Source organism: Scaptodrosophila lebanonensis, unplaced genomic scaffold, assembly GCF_003285725.1.
Source record: "Scaptodrosophila lebanonensis strain 11010-0011.00,11010-0021.00 unplaced genomic scaffold, SlebRS2 tig00001412-arrow-pilon, whole genome shotgun sequence".
NCBI lineage: Eukaryota > Metazoa > Arthropoda > Insecta > Diptera > Drosophilidae > Scaptodrosophila > Scaptodrosophila lebanonensis.
This window is the reverse complement of record NW_022060739.1, coordinates 13063663-13084411: the sequence shown is the minus strand read 5'-3', so window position 1 is coordinate 13084411 and position 20749 is coordinate 13063663. Positions and strand designations below refer to the sequence as shown.

Genomic DNA, 20749 nt, shown 5'->3' with positions numbered 1-20749 from the left:
ATAAATATGCCCTCACGCTTTGGTTACTACCGTAATCTTTCGGCCTGGAACATCTGGATCTGCTTATTCTCGCCTCTCTGTTGGGTGTGCCGCAGCGTGGGACTCACTCTCAGCCGCCAATACTTAGCCACCCGTTTGAGTGCTATCTGTTTTCTCCATTGGATTGCTGTTTTCTCTACACCTATGCTATCTCTGCATTATTTGTGTTTTGTCAGTTACATGCTGGAACTCCAGGATTTGGACTTACTACGACAATTTTGGTATGAATCATAGCGAATAAAACATAAATAACTTTTCATAACTTTATTATTCATATAAATCAATTTTTTATAATTAACTAGCGCATATGCATTTAATAATATTATCCAAACACCACTTAAATCACATTTTATTCAAAATACATAATCTTTACTATTCACCATTTCATCATTATTACACTTTTCATCAATAATATACTTGTTAACCAAAACAATTATTCCACTTATAATAATTCTTACATAATACACACACTAATCAATCTAAATCATTTGGAACACTTAATCTACTTAACTTATCACACATCTGTAACTCATTAAACTCACATCCTCGGATCTTCACAATCATCTGGCTTACGTATCGTCATCAGCAACTTTGCTCCGTTTTTCCGCAAAACTACTGCATTTTGCCCTCACGCTGTCTGCTGCCCATCATGGATCCTTCCTTCTGCCTCCGTCTTCAGTACGCTCCTGCTGCACGCCCATCTGCACACATATCTGCATAAAACAAAAAAAAATAATAACTTTTTGTCATTTATACACATATACTTATTAATGCAATCATGCTTTACAACAATTCATAAACGACAGATTCATACTGATAATTTAACTAATATAATTAACAATAATCTATTCGCCCACACACCTGTGGTAACCGTCCGGGAATTTTTTCCCATTAATCCCCCCGCCGCTTCATTTTTCTTCATCCATCACACACTTCTGGACATTTCATCATTCTCTGCACATTAATTTTGGGACTCTTGGAATCCTGCCAAGCGATTCATCATCATTCAATTTTACACTCATATTCATACATTACATCACATCTTTACACATATTTAAAAATTGAACAAATCTTTTTAATCTGGATAACTTATTTTCCCCGCTGCCAACCATAGCATATCGTTTGCTTACTCCGCCTATACTGATTTCGTTGACAAGGATTCATCCTCCTGCGCAATCACACCTCCTGTATTCGGACGCAAATCACACTTATGGATTGTTTACCTGTCTACCATCATAATTCTGGATTTTATATTTAATTCAAGTAATGTATCTTGCTGCCACACTCACTCAAAGGATTTGTCATTTACACATAACATCTTCTCCTCTTTAAATTATTTATCCGCAATATTACACAAAACACACATCACATTATATCATATCAAAGCTGCCCAATTTAATTCACACAATTCTTAACCAATGTCCAATAAATTTATAAAATCTCATATTAACTAATAAATTACCCAATCACTCATAAAAGTTTATATACATTAATTGTTCCAACATACACACTCCAATTTAATTCATTCTACCAAATAGATTAATACCCCTATTTATAAACAATAACAAACAAATAATTTACCCATAATTTATTCTTAATATAAATTCTATAATCCTACACATATAATACAATATACAATAACACACACACTCGCTTTCATTTATTAATTTCTTAAATTTCACACAACAAATTCACAAATAATCTACATAACTTATTTATACATAACTGAACCCAATATACATATCTTAATTCAAATTATAATCTTTAAACAAATAATTGATTTTTTCTTCCATTTATAAATTTTTTAAAATAATACCATATAACAAATTAAATCCATAAATAAACTATATAATTTGCTACACGAATAAAGCATTACACAATTCATAACTCGTATTCCCGTTTTTCATAAATTACCCACAACCAATTTACAAATAATCTATATTAATTCAATAACTTATAATAACTTAAGCTAGAAATTCATACCAATCTTATACCGGATCCCTCCGCATTCATCCTCCATTTATACACCCACACAACAGTACTTCATTTACCATCTTCACGTCGCACGCAATTTACTCATCTCTACACATCTACGAATACACATCCTCCCGGCACACCCTTCTATTAAGCATTTTCACTAATTTCTTCTAAATCTTCTTTTCACCGGATTGGACCACCATTTGCCATCGCTCTTCTGTCGCCTTATGGATTTTCCTGCATCATTCTTCATTCGCCATACCGGCTCTTGGCTCTGTATAATCCCGCCCACTGCATTTGTTCCTGCGCCATATTCTTATTATATACTTTTCATAATATTGTTTTTTACCTACCAAATCTACACGATTCCAAATATTATCTTTCAAAATTGTTAAATTATCATTCATTTTTGTTAAATCTTCTTATTTACACATCATTTTTTGCCTACCAAATCTACACGATTTTAAATATTATTTCTTTCATAATTGTTAAAATTACCATTCATTTATTGTCAAATTTTCTTATTTACAAATTATTTATATACTCTTCATAATATTATTATTATTATTTTTACATACCTAATCTACACGATTTCAAATATTATTTCTTTAAAAATTATTAAATTTCATTCATTGTTAAATTTTCTTATTTACATATTATTTATATACTTTTCATAATATTGTTTTTCTTTTTTATCTACCAAATCCACACGATTCCAAACATTATTTCTTTCAAAATTGTCAAATTTTCATTCATTTATTGTTAATTTAATCATTTACATATTACCTTGTATTACTATTATTCAATTTGTTTCTTCTAATTTTTTAAATAACATGTATTACCACCTAAGCTTACAACAATCTTTACATTATATCACTTATATGGTGCCCCTTTGAGGGAGGGGGCTCCTTATCATCATCGCTCCGGCTTTTTTCCCGCTTTCCCTCCATCTTATCAACCTGGAAGGATCTAGGCGCTTTGCTTGCGCTGTTGCCTCCTCTCGTCTCAAGCACACAAAGACCTGTAATGGATTAGTCATAAGATTTATATTTTAAGCAACTGTTGTACCCATTTACCTGGCCTGTGCGTCACAATAAAGAATGTATATAAAAAAAAAAATACTTTTTCGTTCCCTCACAATCCAAAAGTATAATTTATTATTTTGTTCTGCATTCTCTAGTTTATTTCTTTTTTATATTTCTTTTCACAATTATTAAATAATTCATTTTGTCGTTCCCTTTTTTGCATTTTCATGCATTTTACTTAATTCTGTAATAAATAATTAAATTACTTATCTAAACTCATCCACATCAACTTTATGCCCATATTGTACATACTTACTTCCTCAGTAAGAAAATACATTTACACATGCGTCACTGACCTATGCAACTAACCATTCATACTCATATATTTTTCACAAAAGCTTATGGCTTACGCTCGCAAAGGGCGTTCACCTACGTTACTAGCCTGCTCCGAACTACAGCTGTTTAAAATCGGCTCTCCCACAGCCTCTCTTGGTTGTATTACCCCTCTCACTCTCTTTCAACATACTGTTGTTCTTTTCTTTCTTCCGTTGGTAACTCAGTACCATTTCCCCTCATTTACTTTTGTTGATTAATTGATTCGCATATTTATTTTGTTCATACAACATTCTTAAGTTAACTTTTATTGCACAATTTATCCAGTAATTTATTCCTCTTGTTGTTTTTCTTTATAAATTTTCTTACTGAGCATAATTAATCATGCCTCAATCTAATCTGCTCGTTTTTTACCTTTATTTTTTGCTAACGATGTGCTGCCTGTTGCCGCTCGCATTTTTTCTTCCATACTAATTTCTTTTTGTATGGGGCACCTTTGTGCGGCACGTTTGCGCTTCGTTTGCAACAGTATTCTCTGTTATATACATTTTCTTCCAAATACTTTTATATTATTGGGGACTATGTTTCCGACCTGCTTGTTGACTGTGCACAACTTGTTTTTTGGTCTCGAACTTTTCCTTCAATTTTTATTCATACATATTCATTAACTGCTTCTTTATGTGTGGCTTCAGCTGACTTGCGCTTGTATATGCTGACAATTTCAGCGATATGATAAAGCGCGTCTTGGCCTAGGCCACCGAAATTATTTCTACTCAAATTCTGGGTCTTTTGTGCTCTTACCTACCAATGTTGCTAACAATTTACATCTCTCCTCTTTTCTATTCTCTATCCTCTTTTTCCTCGCCTTGAGTGAAATAATTTTGCTTTTGAGCCTTGCCTCCGTTACACCAACTTTGTTGCTTGATATAATTCGACTCAACTGCCTACTTAAGCCTCTCTCGCCTTTGTAGAGCTTTTCTGTCTGCTAACGGCACTATTCCACTGGTACACCCAGTATCCAGTGTGGTGGTTGTCAGCATAAACTTTGTTCTTCAGTCGGGTTATTTGTACTGAATGGCATGCATGTGCTTCTGCTCTGTACTGATACACCAAATAATCATTGAAGAATAATTTTCTACAGAATTAAATCTGTAATAATTGCTGTGTGTTGCTGCGTTTTTATTCTCCGGGTGATCTTGCGCGCCTGGTGCTGTGTTTCCTTTGTGGGGACCGTGTCTGCCTAGTCGCGGTGCCCAGACGTGTTGGCTGTTTTCAGCTGCCTGTCTGCGCCACTGGCCGTTTGTGTGTTGGCCACGTGTCCCTTATCTTCGCGCTGCGCCTGTGCTGGTGGGATTGCCTGGTGTGAATGTGGTACATACATACATTTTCTTCGGACACTCTATTCTATCTGGTATTTGTCCTCTCTCTCATACTAACCTAAACTAATCAATTCAGTTTCTCAGCTCCACAAATCCATGTTTATGGATTCTGGCCAGTATTTTGTCTTCACGCGCTTGCAAACTCTATTTGGTTGCCTACACTGATTGACTGCAAGTTCGGCTGCTTACCTTTACAGATAGCAAATACACTATCTCTGCTGCTTGCTGGCTCCCACTATTCTGATTGCCTTGGACATCTATGCACTATTTCCATCTGGTGTTGTGCATTTATTTTTGGAGTGCTGCACCACTGTACCTGCACTTACATGGAGCTGCAGCCATCACTTTTTCCCTGCACCGATGTCGCATCTTCATGTTATTATCATCTATATTCTGTACATAAATAAATATGCCCTCACGCTTTGGTTACTACCGTAATCTTTCGGCCTGGAACATCTGGATCTGCTTATTCTCGCCTCTCTGTTGGGTGTGCCGCAGCGTGGGACTCACTCTCAGCCGCCAATACTTAGCCACCCGTTTGAGTGCTATCTGTTTTCTCCATTGGATTGCTGTTTTCTCTACACCTATGCTATCTCTGCATTATTTGTGTTTTGTCAGTTACATGCTGGAACTCCAGGATTTGGACTTACTACGACAATTTTGGTATGAATCATAGCGAATAAAACATAAATAACTTTTCATAACTTTATTATTCATATAAATCAATTTTTTATAATTAACTAGCGCATATGCATTTAATAATATTATCCAAACACCACTTAAATCACATTTTATTCAAAATACATAATCTTTACTATTCACCATTTCATCATTATTACACTTTTCATCAATAATATACTTGTTAACCAAAACAATTATTCCACTTATAATAATTCTTACATAATACACACACTAATCAATCTAAATCATTTGGAACACTTAATCTACTTAACTTATCACACATCTGTAACTCATTAAACTCACATCCTCGGATCTTCACAATCATCTGGCTTACGTATCGTCATCAGCAACTTTGCTCCGTTTTTCCGCAAAACTACTGCATTTTGCCCTCACGCTGTCTGCTGCCCATCATGGATCCTTCCTTCTGCCTCCGTCTTCAGTACGCTCCTGCTGCACGCCCATCTGCACACATATCTGCATAAAACAAAAAAAAATAATAACTTTTTGTCATTTATACACATATACTTATTAATGCAATCATGCTTTACAACAATTCATAAACGACAGATTCATACTGATAATTTAACTAATATAATTAACAATAATCTATTCGCCCACACACCTGTGGTAACCGTCCGGGAATTTTTTCCCATTAATCCCCCCGCCGCTTCATTTTTCTTCATCCATCACACACTTCTGGACATTTCATCATTCTCTGCACATTAATTTTGGGACTCTTGGAATCCTGCCAAGCGATTCATCATCATTCAATTTTACACTCATATTCATACATTACATCACATCTTTACACATATTTAAAAATTGAACAAATCTTTTTAATCTGGATAACTTATTTTCCCCGCTGCCAACCATAGCATATCGTTTGCTTACTCCGCCTATACTGATTTCGTTGACAAGGATTCATCCTCCTGCGCAATCACACCTCCTGTATTCGGACGCAAATCACACTTATGGATTGTTTACCTGTCTACCATCATAATTCTGGATTTTATATTTAATTCAAGTAATGTATCTTGCTGCCACACTCACTCAAAGGATTTGTCATTTACACATAACATCTTCTCCTCTTTAAATTATTTATCCGCAATATTACACAAAACACACATCACATTATATCATATCAAAGCTGCCCAATTTAATTCACACAATTCTTAACCAATGTCCAATAAATTTATAAAATCTCATATTAACTAATAAATTACCCAATCACTCATAAAAGTTTATATACATTAATTGTTCCAACATACACACTCCAATTTAATTCATTCTACCAAATAGATTAATACCCCTATTTATAAACAATAACAAACAAATAATTTACCCATAATTTATTCTTAATATAAATTCTATAATCCTACACATATAATACAATATACAATAACACACACACTCGCTTTCATTTATTAATTTCTTAAATTTCACACAACAAATTCACAAATAATCTACATAACTTATTTATACATAACTGAACCCAATATACATATCTTAATTCAAATTATAATCTTTAAACAAATAATTGATTTTTTCTTCCATTTATAAATTTTTTAAAATAATACCATATAACAAATTAAATCCATAAATAAACTATATAATTTGCTACACGAATAAAGCATTACACAATTCATAACTCGTATTCCCGTTTTTCATAAATTACCCACAACCAATTTACAAATAATCTATATTAATTCAATAACTTATAATAACTTAAGCTAGAAATTCATACCAATCTTATACCGGATCCCTCCGCATTCATCCTCCATTTATACACCCACACAACAGTACTTCATTTACCATCTTCACGTCGCACGCAATTTACTCATCTCTACACATCTACGAATACACATCCTCCCGGCACACCCTTCTATTAAGCATTTTCACTAATTTCTTCTAAATCTTCTTTTCACCGGATTGGACCACCATTTGCCATCGCTCTTCTGTCGCCTTATGGATTTTCCTGCATCATTCTTCATTCGCCATACCGGCTCTTGGCTCTGTATAATCCCGCCCACTGCATTTGTTCCTGCGCCATATTCTTATTATATACTTTTCATAATATTGTTTTTTACCTACCAAATCTACACGATTCCAAATATTATCTTTCAAAATTGTTAAATTATCATTCATTTTTGTTAAATCTTCTTATTTACACATCATTTTTTGCCTACCAAATCTACACGATTTTAAATATTATTTCTTTCATAATTGTTAAAATTACCATTCATTTATTGTCAAATTTTCTTATTTACAAATTATTTATATACTCTTCATAATATTATTATTATTATTTTTACATACCTAATCTACACGATTTCAAATATTATTTCTTTCAAAATTATTAAATTTCATTCATTGTTAAATTTTCTTATTTACATATTATTTATATACTTTTCATAATATTGTTTTTCTTTTTTATCTACCAAATCCACACGATTCCAAACATTAGTTCTTTCAAAATTGTCAAATTTTCATTCATTTATTGTTAATTTAATCATTTACATATTACCTTGTATTACTATTATTCAATTTGTTTCTTCTAATTTTTTAAATAACATGTATTACCACCTAAGCTTACAACAATCTTTACATTATATCACTTATATGGTGCCCCTTTGAGGGAGGGGGCTCCTTATCATCATCGCTCCGGCTTTTTTCCCGCTTTCCCTCCATCTTATCAACCTGGAAGGATCTAGGCGCTTTGCTTGCGCTGTTGCCTCCTCTCGTCTCAAGCACACAAAGACCTGTAATGGATTAGTCATAAGATTTATATTTTAAGCAACTGTTGTACCCATTTACCTGGCCTGTGCGTCACAATAAAGAATGTATATATATAAAAAAAACACCACAATCTGTATGTATATCAACACACAGCAACATCAAAAGCAACATAAAAATGTTTCCCGTACTATTTCTGCAATGGCACACAAGTACCGCAAATTATTCGTCTTCTATTGCTGCACTGCTGCTGCCTCTGCCGCTGCCGCCGCTACTCTATCATCTACTCTCTCATTCTCTCTATATGGTATTGCAAATGGCCGCCATGCGATCTATTGTTGTTGTCGTTGCTGCTACTTCAAGCTAGTGATGGTATATTTAATAATATATATTGTTATGCATAAGTGAGTTGTTGTTGCTGCTGCTGCCGCTGCTGATGCCTAAACAAATGCGTGCATCGTTCATTAAACAATAATATTATAATGTACTATCGTATATGTGTACTATGTATGTATATGTATATGTTAAACAAATAATAATTATTATTAATTATGCCTGCCATCTGCCGCTGCTGCTGCCACTACCACTGCCACTACAACTGCCGCGCATATATAAAATGCATCAAAAATTATATTAATAATAATATTATTTATTTGTCGCCTGCCATCTGCCATTTACCATTTGCCGCCATATAATATATTTAAAAAAATTTAATTAATTGTGTACACCATCATATTGTTGTATAAATGCTTCAATGTTGCAATGCCCTGCTGCTATACACAGCAACACCACAATCTGTATGTATATCAACACACAGCAACATCAAAAGCAACATAAAAATGTTTCCCGTACTATTTCTGCAATGGCACACAAGTACCGCAAATTATTCGTCTTCTATTGCTGCACTGCTGCTGCCTCTGCCGCTGCCGCCGCTACTCTATCATCTACTCTCTCATTCTCTCTATATGGTATTGCAAATGGCCGCCATGCGATCTATTGTTGTTGTCGTTGCTGCTACTTCAAGCTAGTGATGGTATATTTAATAATATATATTGTTATGCATAAGTGAGTTGTTGTTGCTGCTGCTGCCGCTGCTGATGCCTAAACAAATGCGTGCATCGTTCATTAAACAATAATATTATAATGTACTATCGTATATGTGTACTATGTATGTATATGTATATGTTAAACAAATAATAATTATTATTAATTATGCCTGCCATCTGCCGCTGCTGCTGCCACTACCACTGCCACTACAATATTATATTAATAATAATATTATTTATTTGTCGCCTGCCATCTGCCATTTACCATTTGCCGCCATATAATATATTTAAAAAAATTTAATTAATTGTGTACACCATCATATTGTTGTATAAATGCTTCAATGTTGCAATGCCCTGCTGCTATACACAGCAACACCACAATCTGTATGTATATCAACACACAGCAACATCAAAAGCAACATAAAAATGTTTCCCGTACTATTTCTGCAATGGCACACAAGTACCGCAAATTATTCGTCTTCTATTGCTGCACTGCTGCTGCCTCTGCCGCTGCCGCCGCTACTCTATCATCTACTCTCTCATTCTCTCTATATGGTATTGCAAATGGCCGCCATGCGATCTATTGTTGTTGTCGTTGCTGCTACTTCAAGCTAGTGATGGTATATTTAATAATATATATTGTTATGCATAAGTGAGTTGTTGTTGCTGCTGCTGCCGCTGCTGATGCCTAAACAAATGCGTGCATCGTTCATTAAACAATAATATTATAATGTACTATCGTATATGTGTACTATGTATGTATATGTATATGTTAAACAAATAATAATTATTATTAATTATGCCTGCCATCTGCCGCTGCTGCTGCCACTACCACTGCCACTACAATATTATATTAATAATAATATTATTTATTTGTCGCCTGCCATCTGCCATTTACCATTTGCCGCCATATAATATATTTAAAAAAATTTAATTAATTGTGTACACCATCATATTGTTGTATAAATGCTTCAATGTTGCAATGCCCTGCTGCTATACACAGCAACACCACAATCTGTATGTATATCAACACACAGCAACATCAAAAGCAACATAAAAATGTTTCCCGTACTATTTCTGCAATGGCACACAAGTACCGCAAATTATTCGTCTTCTATTGCTGCACTGCTGCTGCCTCTGCCGCTGCCGCCGCTACTCTATCATCTACTCTCTCATTCTCTCTATATGGTATTGCAAATGGCCGCCATGCGATCTATTGTTGTTGTCGTTGCTGCTACTTCAAGCTAGTGATGGTATATTTAATAATATATATTGTTATGCATAAGTGAGTTGTTGTTGCTGCTGCTGCCGCTGCTGATGCCTAAACAAATGCGTGCATCGTTCATTAAACAATAATATTATAATGTACTATCGTATATGTGTACTATGTATGTATATGTATATGTTAAACAAATAATAATTATTATTAATTATGCCTGCCATCTGCCGCTGCTGCTGCCACTACCACTGCCACTACAATATTATATTAATAATAATATTATTTATTTGTCGCCTGCCATCTGCCATTTACCATTTGCCGCCATATAATATATTTAAAAAAATTTAATTAATTGTGTACACCATCATATTGTTGTATAAATGCTTCAATGTTGCAATGCCCTGCTGCTATACACAGCAACACCACAATCTGTATGTATATCAACACACAGCAACATCAAAAGCAACATAAAAATGTTTCCCGTACTATTTCTGCAATGGCACACAAGTACCGCAAATTATTCGTCTTCTATTGCTGCACTGCTGCTGCCTCTGCCGCTGCCGCCGCTACTCTATCATCTACTCTCTCATTCTCTCTATATGGTATTGCAAATGGCCGCCATGCGATCTATTGTTGTTGTCGTTGCTGCTACTTCAAGCTAGTGATGGTATATTTAATAATATATATTGTTATGCATAAGTGAGTTGTTGTTGCTGCTGCTGCCGCTGCTGATGCCTAAACAAATGCGTGCATCGTTCATTAAACAATAATATTATAATGTACTATCGTATATGTGTACTATGTATGTATATGTATATGTTAAACAAATAATAATTATTATTAATTATGCCTGCCATCTGCCGCTGCTGCTGCCACTACCACTGCCACTACAATATTATATTAATAATAATATTATTTATTTGTCGCCTGCCATCTGCCATTTACCATTTGCCGCCATATAATATATTTAAAAAAATTTAATTAATTGTGTACACCATCATATTGTTGTATAAATGCTTCAATGTTGCAATGCCCTGCTGCTATACACAGCAACACCACAATCTGTATGTATATCAACACACAGCAACATCAAAAGCAACATAAAAATGTTTCCCGTACTATTTCTGCAATGGCACACAAGTACCGCAAATTATTCGTCTTCTATTGCTGCACTGCTGCTGCCTCTGCCGCTGCCGCCGCTACTCTATCATCTACTCTCTCATTCTCTCTATATGGTATTGCAAATGGCCGCCATGCGATCTATTGTTGTTGTCGTTGCTGCTACTTCAAGCTAGTGATGGTATATTTAATAATATATATTGTTATGCATAAGTGAGTTGTTGTTGCTGCTGCTGCCGCTGCTGATGCCTAAACAAATGCGTGCATCGTTCATTAAACAATAATATTATAATGTACTATCGTATATGTGTACTATGTATGTATATGTATATGTTAAACAAATAATAATTATTATTAATTATGCCTGCCATCTGCCGCTGCTGCTGCCACTACCACTGCCACTACAATATTATATTAATAATAATATTATTTATTTGTCGCCTGCCATCTGCCATTTACCATTTGCCGCCATATAATATATTTAAAAAAATTTAATTAATTGTGTACACCATCATATTGTTGTATAAATGCTTCAATGTTGCAATGCCCTGCTGCTATACACAGCAACACCACAATCTGTATGTATATCAACACACAGCAACATCAAAAGCAACATAAAAATGTTTCCCGTACTATTTCTGCAATGGCACACAAGTACCCGCAAATTATTCGTCTTCTATTGCTGCACTGCTGCTGCCTCTGCCGCTGCCGCCGCTACTCTATCATCTACTCTCTCATTCTCTCTACATGGTATTGCAAATGGCCGCCATGCGATCTATTGTTGTTGTCGTTGCTGCTACTTCAAGCTAGTGATGGTATATTTAATAATATATATTGTTATGCATAAGTGAGTTGTTGTTGCTGCTGCTGCCGCTGCTGATGCCTAAACAAATGCGTGCATCGTTCATTAAACAATAATATTATAATGTACTATCGTATATGTGTACTATGTATGTATATGTATATGTTAAACAAATAATAATTATTATTAATTATGCCTGCCATCTGCCGCTGCTGCTGCCACTACCACTGCCACTACAATATTATATTAATAATAATATTATTTATTTGTCGCCTGCCATCTGCCATTTACCATTTGCCGCCATATAATATATTTAAAAAAATTTAATTAATTGTGTACACCATCATATTGTTGTATAAATGCTTCAATGTTGCAATGCCCTGCTGCTATACACAGCAACACCACAATCTGTATGTATATCAACACACAGCAACATCAAAAGCAACATAAAAATGTTTCCCGTACTATTTCTGCAATGGCACACAAGTACCGCAAATTATTCGTCTTCTATTGCTGCACTGCTGCTGCCTCTGCCGCTGCCGCCGCTACTCTATCATCTACTCTCTCATTCTCTCTATATGGTATTGCAAATGGCCGCCATGCGATCTATTGTTGTTGTCGTTGTTGCTACTTCAAGCTAGTGATGGTATATTTAATAATATATATTGTTATGCATGAGTGAGTTGTTGTTGCTGCTGCTGCTGCCTAAACAAGTGCGTGCATCGTTCATTAAACAATAATATTATAATGTACTATCGTATATGTGTACTATGTATATGTTAAGCAAATAATAATTATTATTAATTAAAATTATAATATTTATTATTTATTTGCTATCTGCTGGCGCGGTGTTTAAAGCGCATTTACTTGTTTACATATGTATATGTACCATTCAATGGCATTAAATACACTACCGTGCCATTCAATAATTTGCAAAAGTTGTTCTCCGAAAAGTCACAAATAAACTATTTTAAATTTTTTCTAGTGCCACAAACATTTACAAAAATTGTTCAAACAAAGAGCGCACAATATAAAATAGACAAGAAAATCATTGTTAAATTTTTGTTTTGTCAATCTGCTACATGTAAATAATTTAATCACATTACTAAGCTGCTAACACTGAGGACTGCTTTCGTTGGCACTGCATCTGTTAACAACCGAATACTGTCTGTTCGTTTCGCTGATCTACTAAACACTGCTTCCGTTGGTACTGCTAGCGGCTGAGCAATACCTGTTCGTTTCGCTGCTTTACCAACTTCGCTGTCCAACTGATTGCGCTGCTTTACCGATTGCGCATACCAGCTACATAATTCATATATATGCGGTCTCTGCCGCAGGCCCATCAACAAGTGGCGTGGCATATTGGAGAACGTTGCGGCCAGGAAAACATAGATGCTGGGTTCGATTCTGAACTCGGGTCTATGGTTTTTCTAGCACGTCTCCGTTTTTTAATATATTACGTTACCTCTGGCACCGTGTTGAGGTGGGCCCACTTACAAATGCAGTGCGTGTACTGCCTTATAAGCAACATTAGCTGACGAGTACCAACGAGCAACGTCAGCCTCGTTGGTAGAGTGTATGACCCACACGCCATAGTACTTGGGTTCGATTCCCACTGCAAACCTGCACTGAACTGGGAAATCTTTCAAGCATATTTTTTTATAAATTAATCAAGAAGGGACTAGTACACAAATTTTTTGGGTAGATAATAATGTATATATTAATAAAAAATTCAAATACAACTAATAGCGCGCGCACCCACCCACCTAAGCAGTGTACCCTTGTTACTACAAAGCAGCGCCCACATATAATTAATCGCTTTTTTTTCAAGCTACATTCCGAGCTACTACGTCTGTCCGCGCGATAGGCTCAAAACAACACAATTGCTGAGCAGCTTTCTCAACTCCTTGTAAACGACGCGCACACCCTGCAATTGTTTTACTAACTACAGTGTAGTACCTTACGGCAAAGTACATAAATAATTAAAATTAGATAAAAGCAAAGTTGTGTAACATTCAAGTGAAAAACTTAACAGACTTGAAAAATGATCATCCAGTAGGATGGACACAACACTGCCTATATAAAGCTAAAAAAAATTATATCATACTAATCAAAATTGCTAACAAATTAACAAATGCATCGTCGGATCTAAATTACACAGGTCCTCCTGCCCGTTTATTATAATTGCTTTCTGGAATGTTAATGACATTTTCAGGAAAAATAAGACATAAAATAGATATCATGCTAATTAGCGAAACACATGTCACTTTACGCACCCAATTCCACTTACAAATTCAAAACTATGGTGCATACTTTGCTAACTCATCTAGCAACCATTCCTCCACCATGGTGGCGCACCAATATTAGCTCATAAAAGAATAATTTACCAGCTCTTAACACGTGCTATCAATTAAATAACGCGTAAATTTTCTGCAATGGGACACAAGTACCGCACATTATTTACCTGCTCTCACACTGTTATATTGCAAATGGCCGCCCGCCATGCGATCTGTATGTATATACTCTGTATATTACGAGTATTTACGAACAAAAATATATTTGCCTGCCATCTGCAGGCTGATGCTTGTATAAAAGCACTTAATTGCAGATTTTTATGTGTATGCAATATGTTGTCAACGTCAGGACGGCATTGATGCTACAAACAAGCTGTATCAACACCAACAAAAATGTTGCCCATAAACAACGCGCTATCTGCTCTCTCACTCTCTAGCGATGCATGAGCGCTGCTAAACAAATGCGTGCTTCCACAACAAACCTACCATCTGCAGCATATATAAAAGCATTTAATTTCTCATACACAAACCAATTCTGCCAACGCCAAGATGTTATCATTGATATATAAAAGCATTTAAATGCACATACACATATATATGTACATACGTTTGCTGCTAACGTCACACTGTTATCTAATTTACAATTAATTAATTTTTATGGAATACAATAAAAACAAACTAGAATATAAATAAACCGTGCATTTTTTTTTTTGTATAAAAGCATTTAATCGCACATTTGTATGTACATGCATTATGTTGCCAACGTCAGGACGGAATTGCTGCTACAACAAGCTGTATCAACATTAACAAAAATGTTGCCAATAAACTACGCGCTATCTGCTCTCTCACTCTCCTATTGCAAATGGCCGCCTTGCGATGTTTTACTAGCTAGTGATGGTAAATCATGATAGTCCGTGCAATGCGTGAGCGCTGCTAAACAAACATGTACTATGTATATATGCACAAACAAAAATATATTTGCCCGCCATCTGCCGCATACATAAAAGCATTTATTGCACATACACACATACATATATGTACAAGCGTATTTTGTCAATGTCACCCTGTTATCTAATTTACAATTATTTAATTCATTTTAATTTAATGATAATTTAGTTAATTTTATTCAATTCACTTTAGTTTAATAGTACTATGTATATAGTACTATTAAACTATACATATAAATACTACGTATAATAGTATGCACAAGCAAAAATATATTTGCCTTCTATCTGCCAGCTGCAGCATGTATAAAAGCATTTAATTGCACATACACATATATGTATGTATATAATTCAATTATTTAATTCAATAAAACAATGAGTGCACAATTATTAATATAAATAAAACATACACATATATACATATGTACATATTTATAATTAATTAATTTTTATTGAATACAATAAAAAACGAGGTAAAATAATATAAGTAAAACGTGCATTTATTTGCTTGCCATCTGCCGCATTTATATAAAAAAGCATTTAAATTCACATATGTACATGGAATACAAATATGCATTTACATAAATGCTGCTAAAGTCAGGCCGCAATGCTACTACAATAAGCTGTATCAACATCAAGAAAATTGTTTCCCATTAAATAACGCGTAATCTTTCTGCAATGGCGCACAAGTACCGCAAAATATTCTGCTCTATCTGCGTGAGCGCTGCTAAACAAATGCGTGCGTTTACAACAAACGTATATAAACTATGTATATATGCACAAACAAAAATATATTTGCCTGCCATCGGCCGGTTGATGCATATATAATGACATTTAACTGCACATATACATATGTATATACATACGTATGCTGCCAACGTCATACTGTTACTTAAATTCAATTTATTCAATTCATTTTAATTTAAGAAAAAAACAAGAAGTGCAAAATTAGAATATATGTTAATAAAACGTCTATTTATTTGCCTGCCATCTGCCGCATTTATATATACAAACAAATATGTCGCTCTGTTATTTAATTTACAATTATTTAATTCATTTTAATTTAATTTAAGAAAAAACATTGATTCCAATATTATAATATACATAAAACGTGCATTTATTTTCCTACTATCTGCCGCATTTATACATATAATAAATCATTTCATTGCAACGTCACGCTGTTATTTAATTTACAATTATTTAATTCATTTGAATTGAACTTAAAAAAAGCAAGGAGTGCAAAATTATAATATAAATAAAACGTGGATTTATTTGCCTGCTATCTGCCGCATTTATATATAAAAACATTTAATTGCCCGTATCTATTCAATATGCTGTCAAGCCGCAATGCTGTTACAACATGCTGTATCAACATCAACAAAAATGTTGCAAATAGACAACGCTTAATATTCAGCAATGCACACAAGTACCGGAAATTATTTTGCCCTACCTACTTTCTCTCTCTCATATTTCAAATTAGGCGGCTGCTATTGTTCGGCTTATTGTTACTCTGTATGTTTCTCTTACGAGAGTGAATCAAGAGCATAAGCAAGCAACCGCAAATTAAACCACCAAACTAAAATAATACAAGCAAAGCATAACAAAGAAAACAACAGTGGAAAAGTTAAATTTGGTAACCACCGACTTTGAAATTCTCTATACTTATTACGTGGTCGAATAATGTCGTTGCAGCTGCTCGCATATTTGCCGGTGATTCACCGTTTTAGTGTTAAACATTTTCCTCAGTAAATGTATTTTTAGGAATTCATTTAGCGTTAAATTCCTTCTGTGAATTTATTCTAGCGCTCTACAACAGCAGAAACTCACAACATGTTTTCATGCGTAATCCTGGTTCCAAAGTAAAGGCAAAATAAAATCGATTCGAATGTGAGAAAAAATGATTTTTCTGTGGAAATGCCCCTATGTATGTGTTGTAAAATTATATAGCGTTTATTTCTAGAAACTACTAGAGCCCTCAATGTCGCATTATATGTATGTATATAAAATACTTTGTATGATAGATCTGAATTTTTCAACCCATTTTTTCATTGGGACTTCAGTACACACCGAAGACGCACCTATTATATTCTTTCTATAATTTCGCGACAAGTCTGCAGCATGCATGTTTATTTATGTTTATATTTATTCACACGAAATTTAAAAGTAGCATCCACATTCAACGAATTTAAAATTAACCGTTACAACACACACATGAACACATACAGGCGCATGCATGAAAGTAACGGCCAGCTTCAACATAAAATCCCTCCAACTGTAAATGCAAATATGTACAAACTCACAAAATTCACTCAAACACATTAAAAAATATCTAATATATTTTTTCCAGTACTTTCGCAACCGGCCTTTTGCATGCAATGTTTACGTATGTGTACGTACATATATATTCACATATTTATATAAATTGTTATATGAATAAAATTGCTTACATACCTTTGAGTAGTATTACTTAAACATTCATAATCGCTTTGCGTATTTAATTGAATGAACAAATTGTAATCTGTTCGCATCACACTAATAATTATTCATCAAGTGAACATCACTTTATTTAAAAAACAAAACACCAAAACTATATTATATGCATTTTTATATGTATGTGTAGAGAAGCGCATCACTATTTAAAACATAATTATAGAATTTTGGCGCATTTCACCTTTCTTTGACATTTCTCTACAAATGCGCTCGCACCAGCACTAACAAACACACTTGGTTTTATTTTATCAAATTAATTATAACACTACACAAGCTTCCCGAGAGTAAAGATTTTACATAGAGCCAAGTATGAGTCGCACGTCTGAACCGTTTTCGCACCGCACGAATAATTATTCATCAAGTGTTGTTGACGCTTCATTATAAAACCAACAAAATATATTATATGCATATGAATATGTATACGTAGAGAAGAAAAACTAACGCATCACTATTCAAATCAAAATGATTGAATTTTTGCGTATTTCACTTTCGATTAACTTTTCTCTACAAATGAACACGCACCGACACAGTTGGTTTTGTTTTTCAATTTATTTGGAACACCATAAGTTTACCGAGAATTCCGATTTTACTAAGATCCAAGTACGCGCCACACGTCTGAACGCTGCGGAGGCACGATCCGAACTGAAACAACCAATCCTAGCATTAAATATAAAAGCACTGACGGTCGCCATTTTAGATCGTCCCCGCTGTACCCAAAGAGAACACAAAGAGAGAGCGTGCCGGTACTCTTTTATGAAGTTAAAACTTTATTAGACGCGTTTTTGCTGTATGTGCGTGTGTGTGTGAGATTACATTATGTTAAGCAGTTGCTGTTGTTGGTGTTATTGTGTCTGTTGTGTTGCTCTTACGGGAGTGAATGAAGGGCATAAGCAACCGCAAATTAAACCTGGGTGGTGATGGACAACATTTAAACATAGAAAAGGAAAGCAAGCAAAGCCTTACTAAGAAAAAACCAGTGGAAAAGTTGAACTCAGTAGGCCTGACATTCAAATAATCTGTACCTATGTGTAGAAGTACCAGTCGCACGTCTGAACCATTTTCGCACCGCACAAATAATTATTCATCAAGTGTTGTTGAACACTTCATTTTAAAACCAACAAAATATATTTTATGCACATGAATATGTATGTGTAGAGAAGAAAAACTAACGCATCACTATTCAAATCAAAATGATTGAATTTTTGCGTATTTCACTTTCGATTAATTTTTCTCTATAAATGAACACACACCGACACAGTTGGTTTTTTTTTTTCAATTTATTTGGAACACCATAAGTTTACCGAGAATTCCGATTTTACTAAGAGCCAAGTACGAGCAACACGTCTGAACGCTGCGGAGGCACGATCCGAACTGAAACAAACAATCCTAACATTAAATATAAAAGCACTGACGGTCGCCATTTGAGATCGTCCCCGCTGTACTCAAAGAGAATGTAAAGAGAGAGAGAGAGCGTCCCGGCACTCTTTATTAAGTAAGAACTTTATTAGGCGACGCGTTTTGGCGTATGTGCGTGTGTGTGTGAGATTACATTATGTTAAGCAGTTGCTGTTGTTGGTGTTATTGTGTCTGTTGTGTTGCTCTTACGGGAGTGAATGAAGGGCATAAGCAACCGCAAATTAAACCTGGGTGGTGATGGACAACATTTAAACATAGAAAAGGAAAGCAAGCAAAGCCTTACTAAGAAAAAACCAGTGGAAAAGTTGAACTCAGTAGGCCTGACATTCAAATAATCTGTACCTATGTGTAGAAGTACCAGTCGCACGTCTGAACCATTTTCGCACCGCACAAATAATTATTCATCAAGTGTTGTTGAACACTTCATTTTAAAACCAACAAAATATATTTTATGCACATGAATATGTATGTGTCGAGAAGAAAAACTAACGCATCACTATTCAAATCAAAATGATTGAATTTTTGCGTATTTCACTTTCGATTAATTTTTCTCTATAAATGAACACACACCGACACAGTTGGTTTTGTTTTTTCAATTTATTTGGAACACCATAAGTGTGCCGAGAATTCCGATTTTACTAAGATCCAAGTACGAGCAACACGTCTGAACGCTGCGGAGGCACGATCCGAACTGAAACAAACAATCCTAACATTAAATATAAAAGCACTGACGGTCGCCATTTGAGATCGTCCCCGCTGTACTCAAAGAGAATGTAAAGAGAGAGAGAGAGCGTCCCGGCACTCTTTATTAAGTAAGAACTTTATTAGGCGACGCGTTTTGGCGTATGAGCGTGTGTGTGTGAGATTACATTATGTTAGGCAGTTGCTGTTGTTGGTGTTATTGTGTCTGTTGTGTTGCTCTTACGGGAGTGAATGAAGAGAATAAGCAACCGCAAATTAAACCACCACTGATGCACAGCATTTAAACTTAGTAAAGGGAAGCAGGCAAAGCCTTACAATAAAAGCAGTGGAAAAGTTAAAGTCGGTTAAAGTTAAAGCTTGGCTTTAAAATACTCTGTGCCTATGTGTAGAATAACTATATAAATTTTTAAAAAATTAACTACAAAAAAATGTGAACGTTTATACCTTCATTGGGATACGATCTTATGTAAACGGCGTATGCCTTGTCTCTATGCGTGCCTGTGTGTGGGCATGTGTGCAGTACAAAGTCAAAGATTTTGTATATATATGT

General features: G+C 34.7%; 1 long non-coding RNA gene across 1 annotated transcript; it reads right to left on the bottom strand.

The window, feature by feature from the left end:
• Positions 1–361: 361 nt before the first annotated feature.
• Positions 362–3091, bottom strand: LOC115631805. The gene is made up of 2 exons (XR_003996237.1): positions 2884–3091; positions 362–752 (listed from the first exon to the last, which is right to left on the bottom strand). It is a non-coding gene; the product is annotated as an uncharacterized LOC115631805 (long non-coding RNA).
• Positions 3092–20749: the final 17658 nt, after the last annotated feature.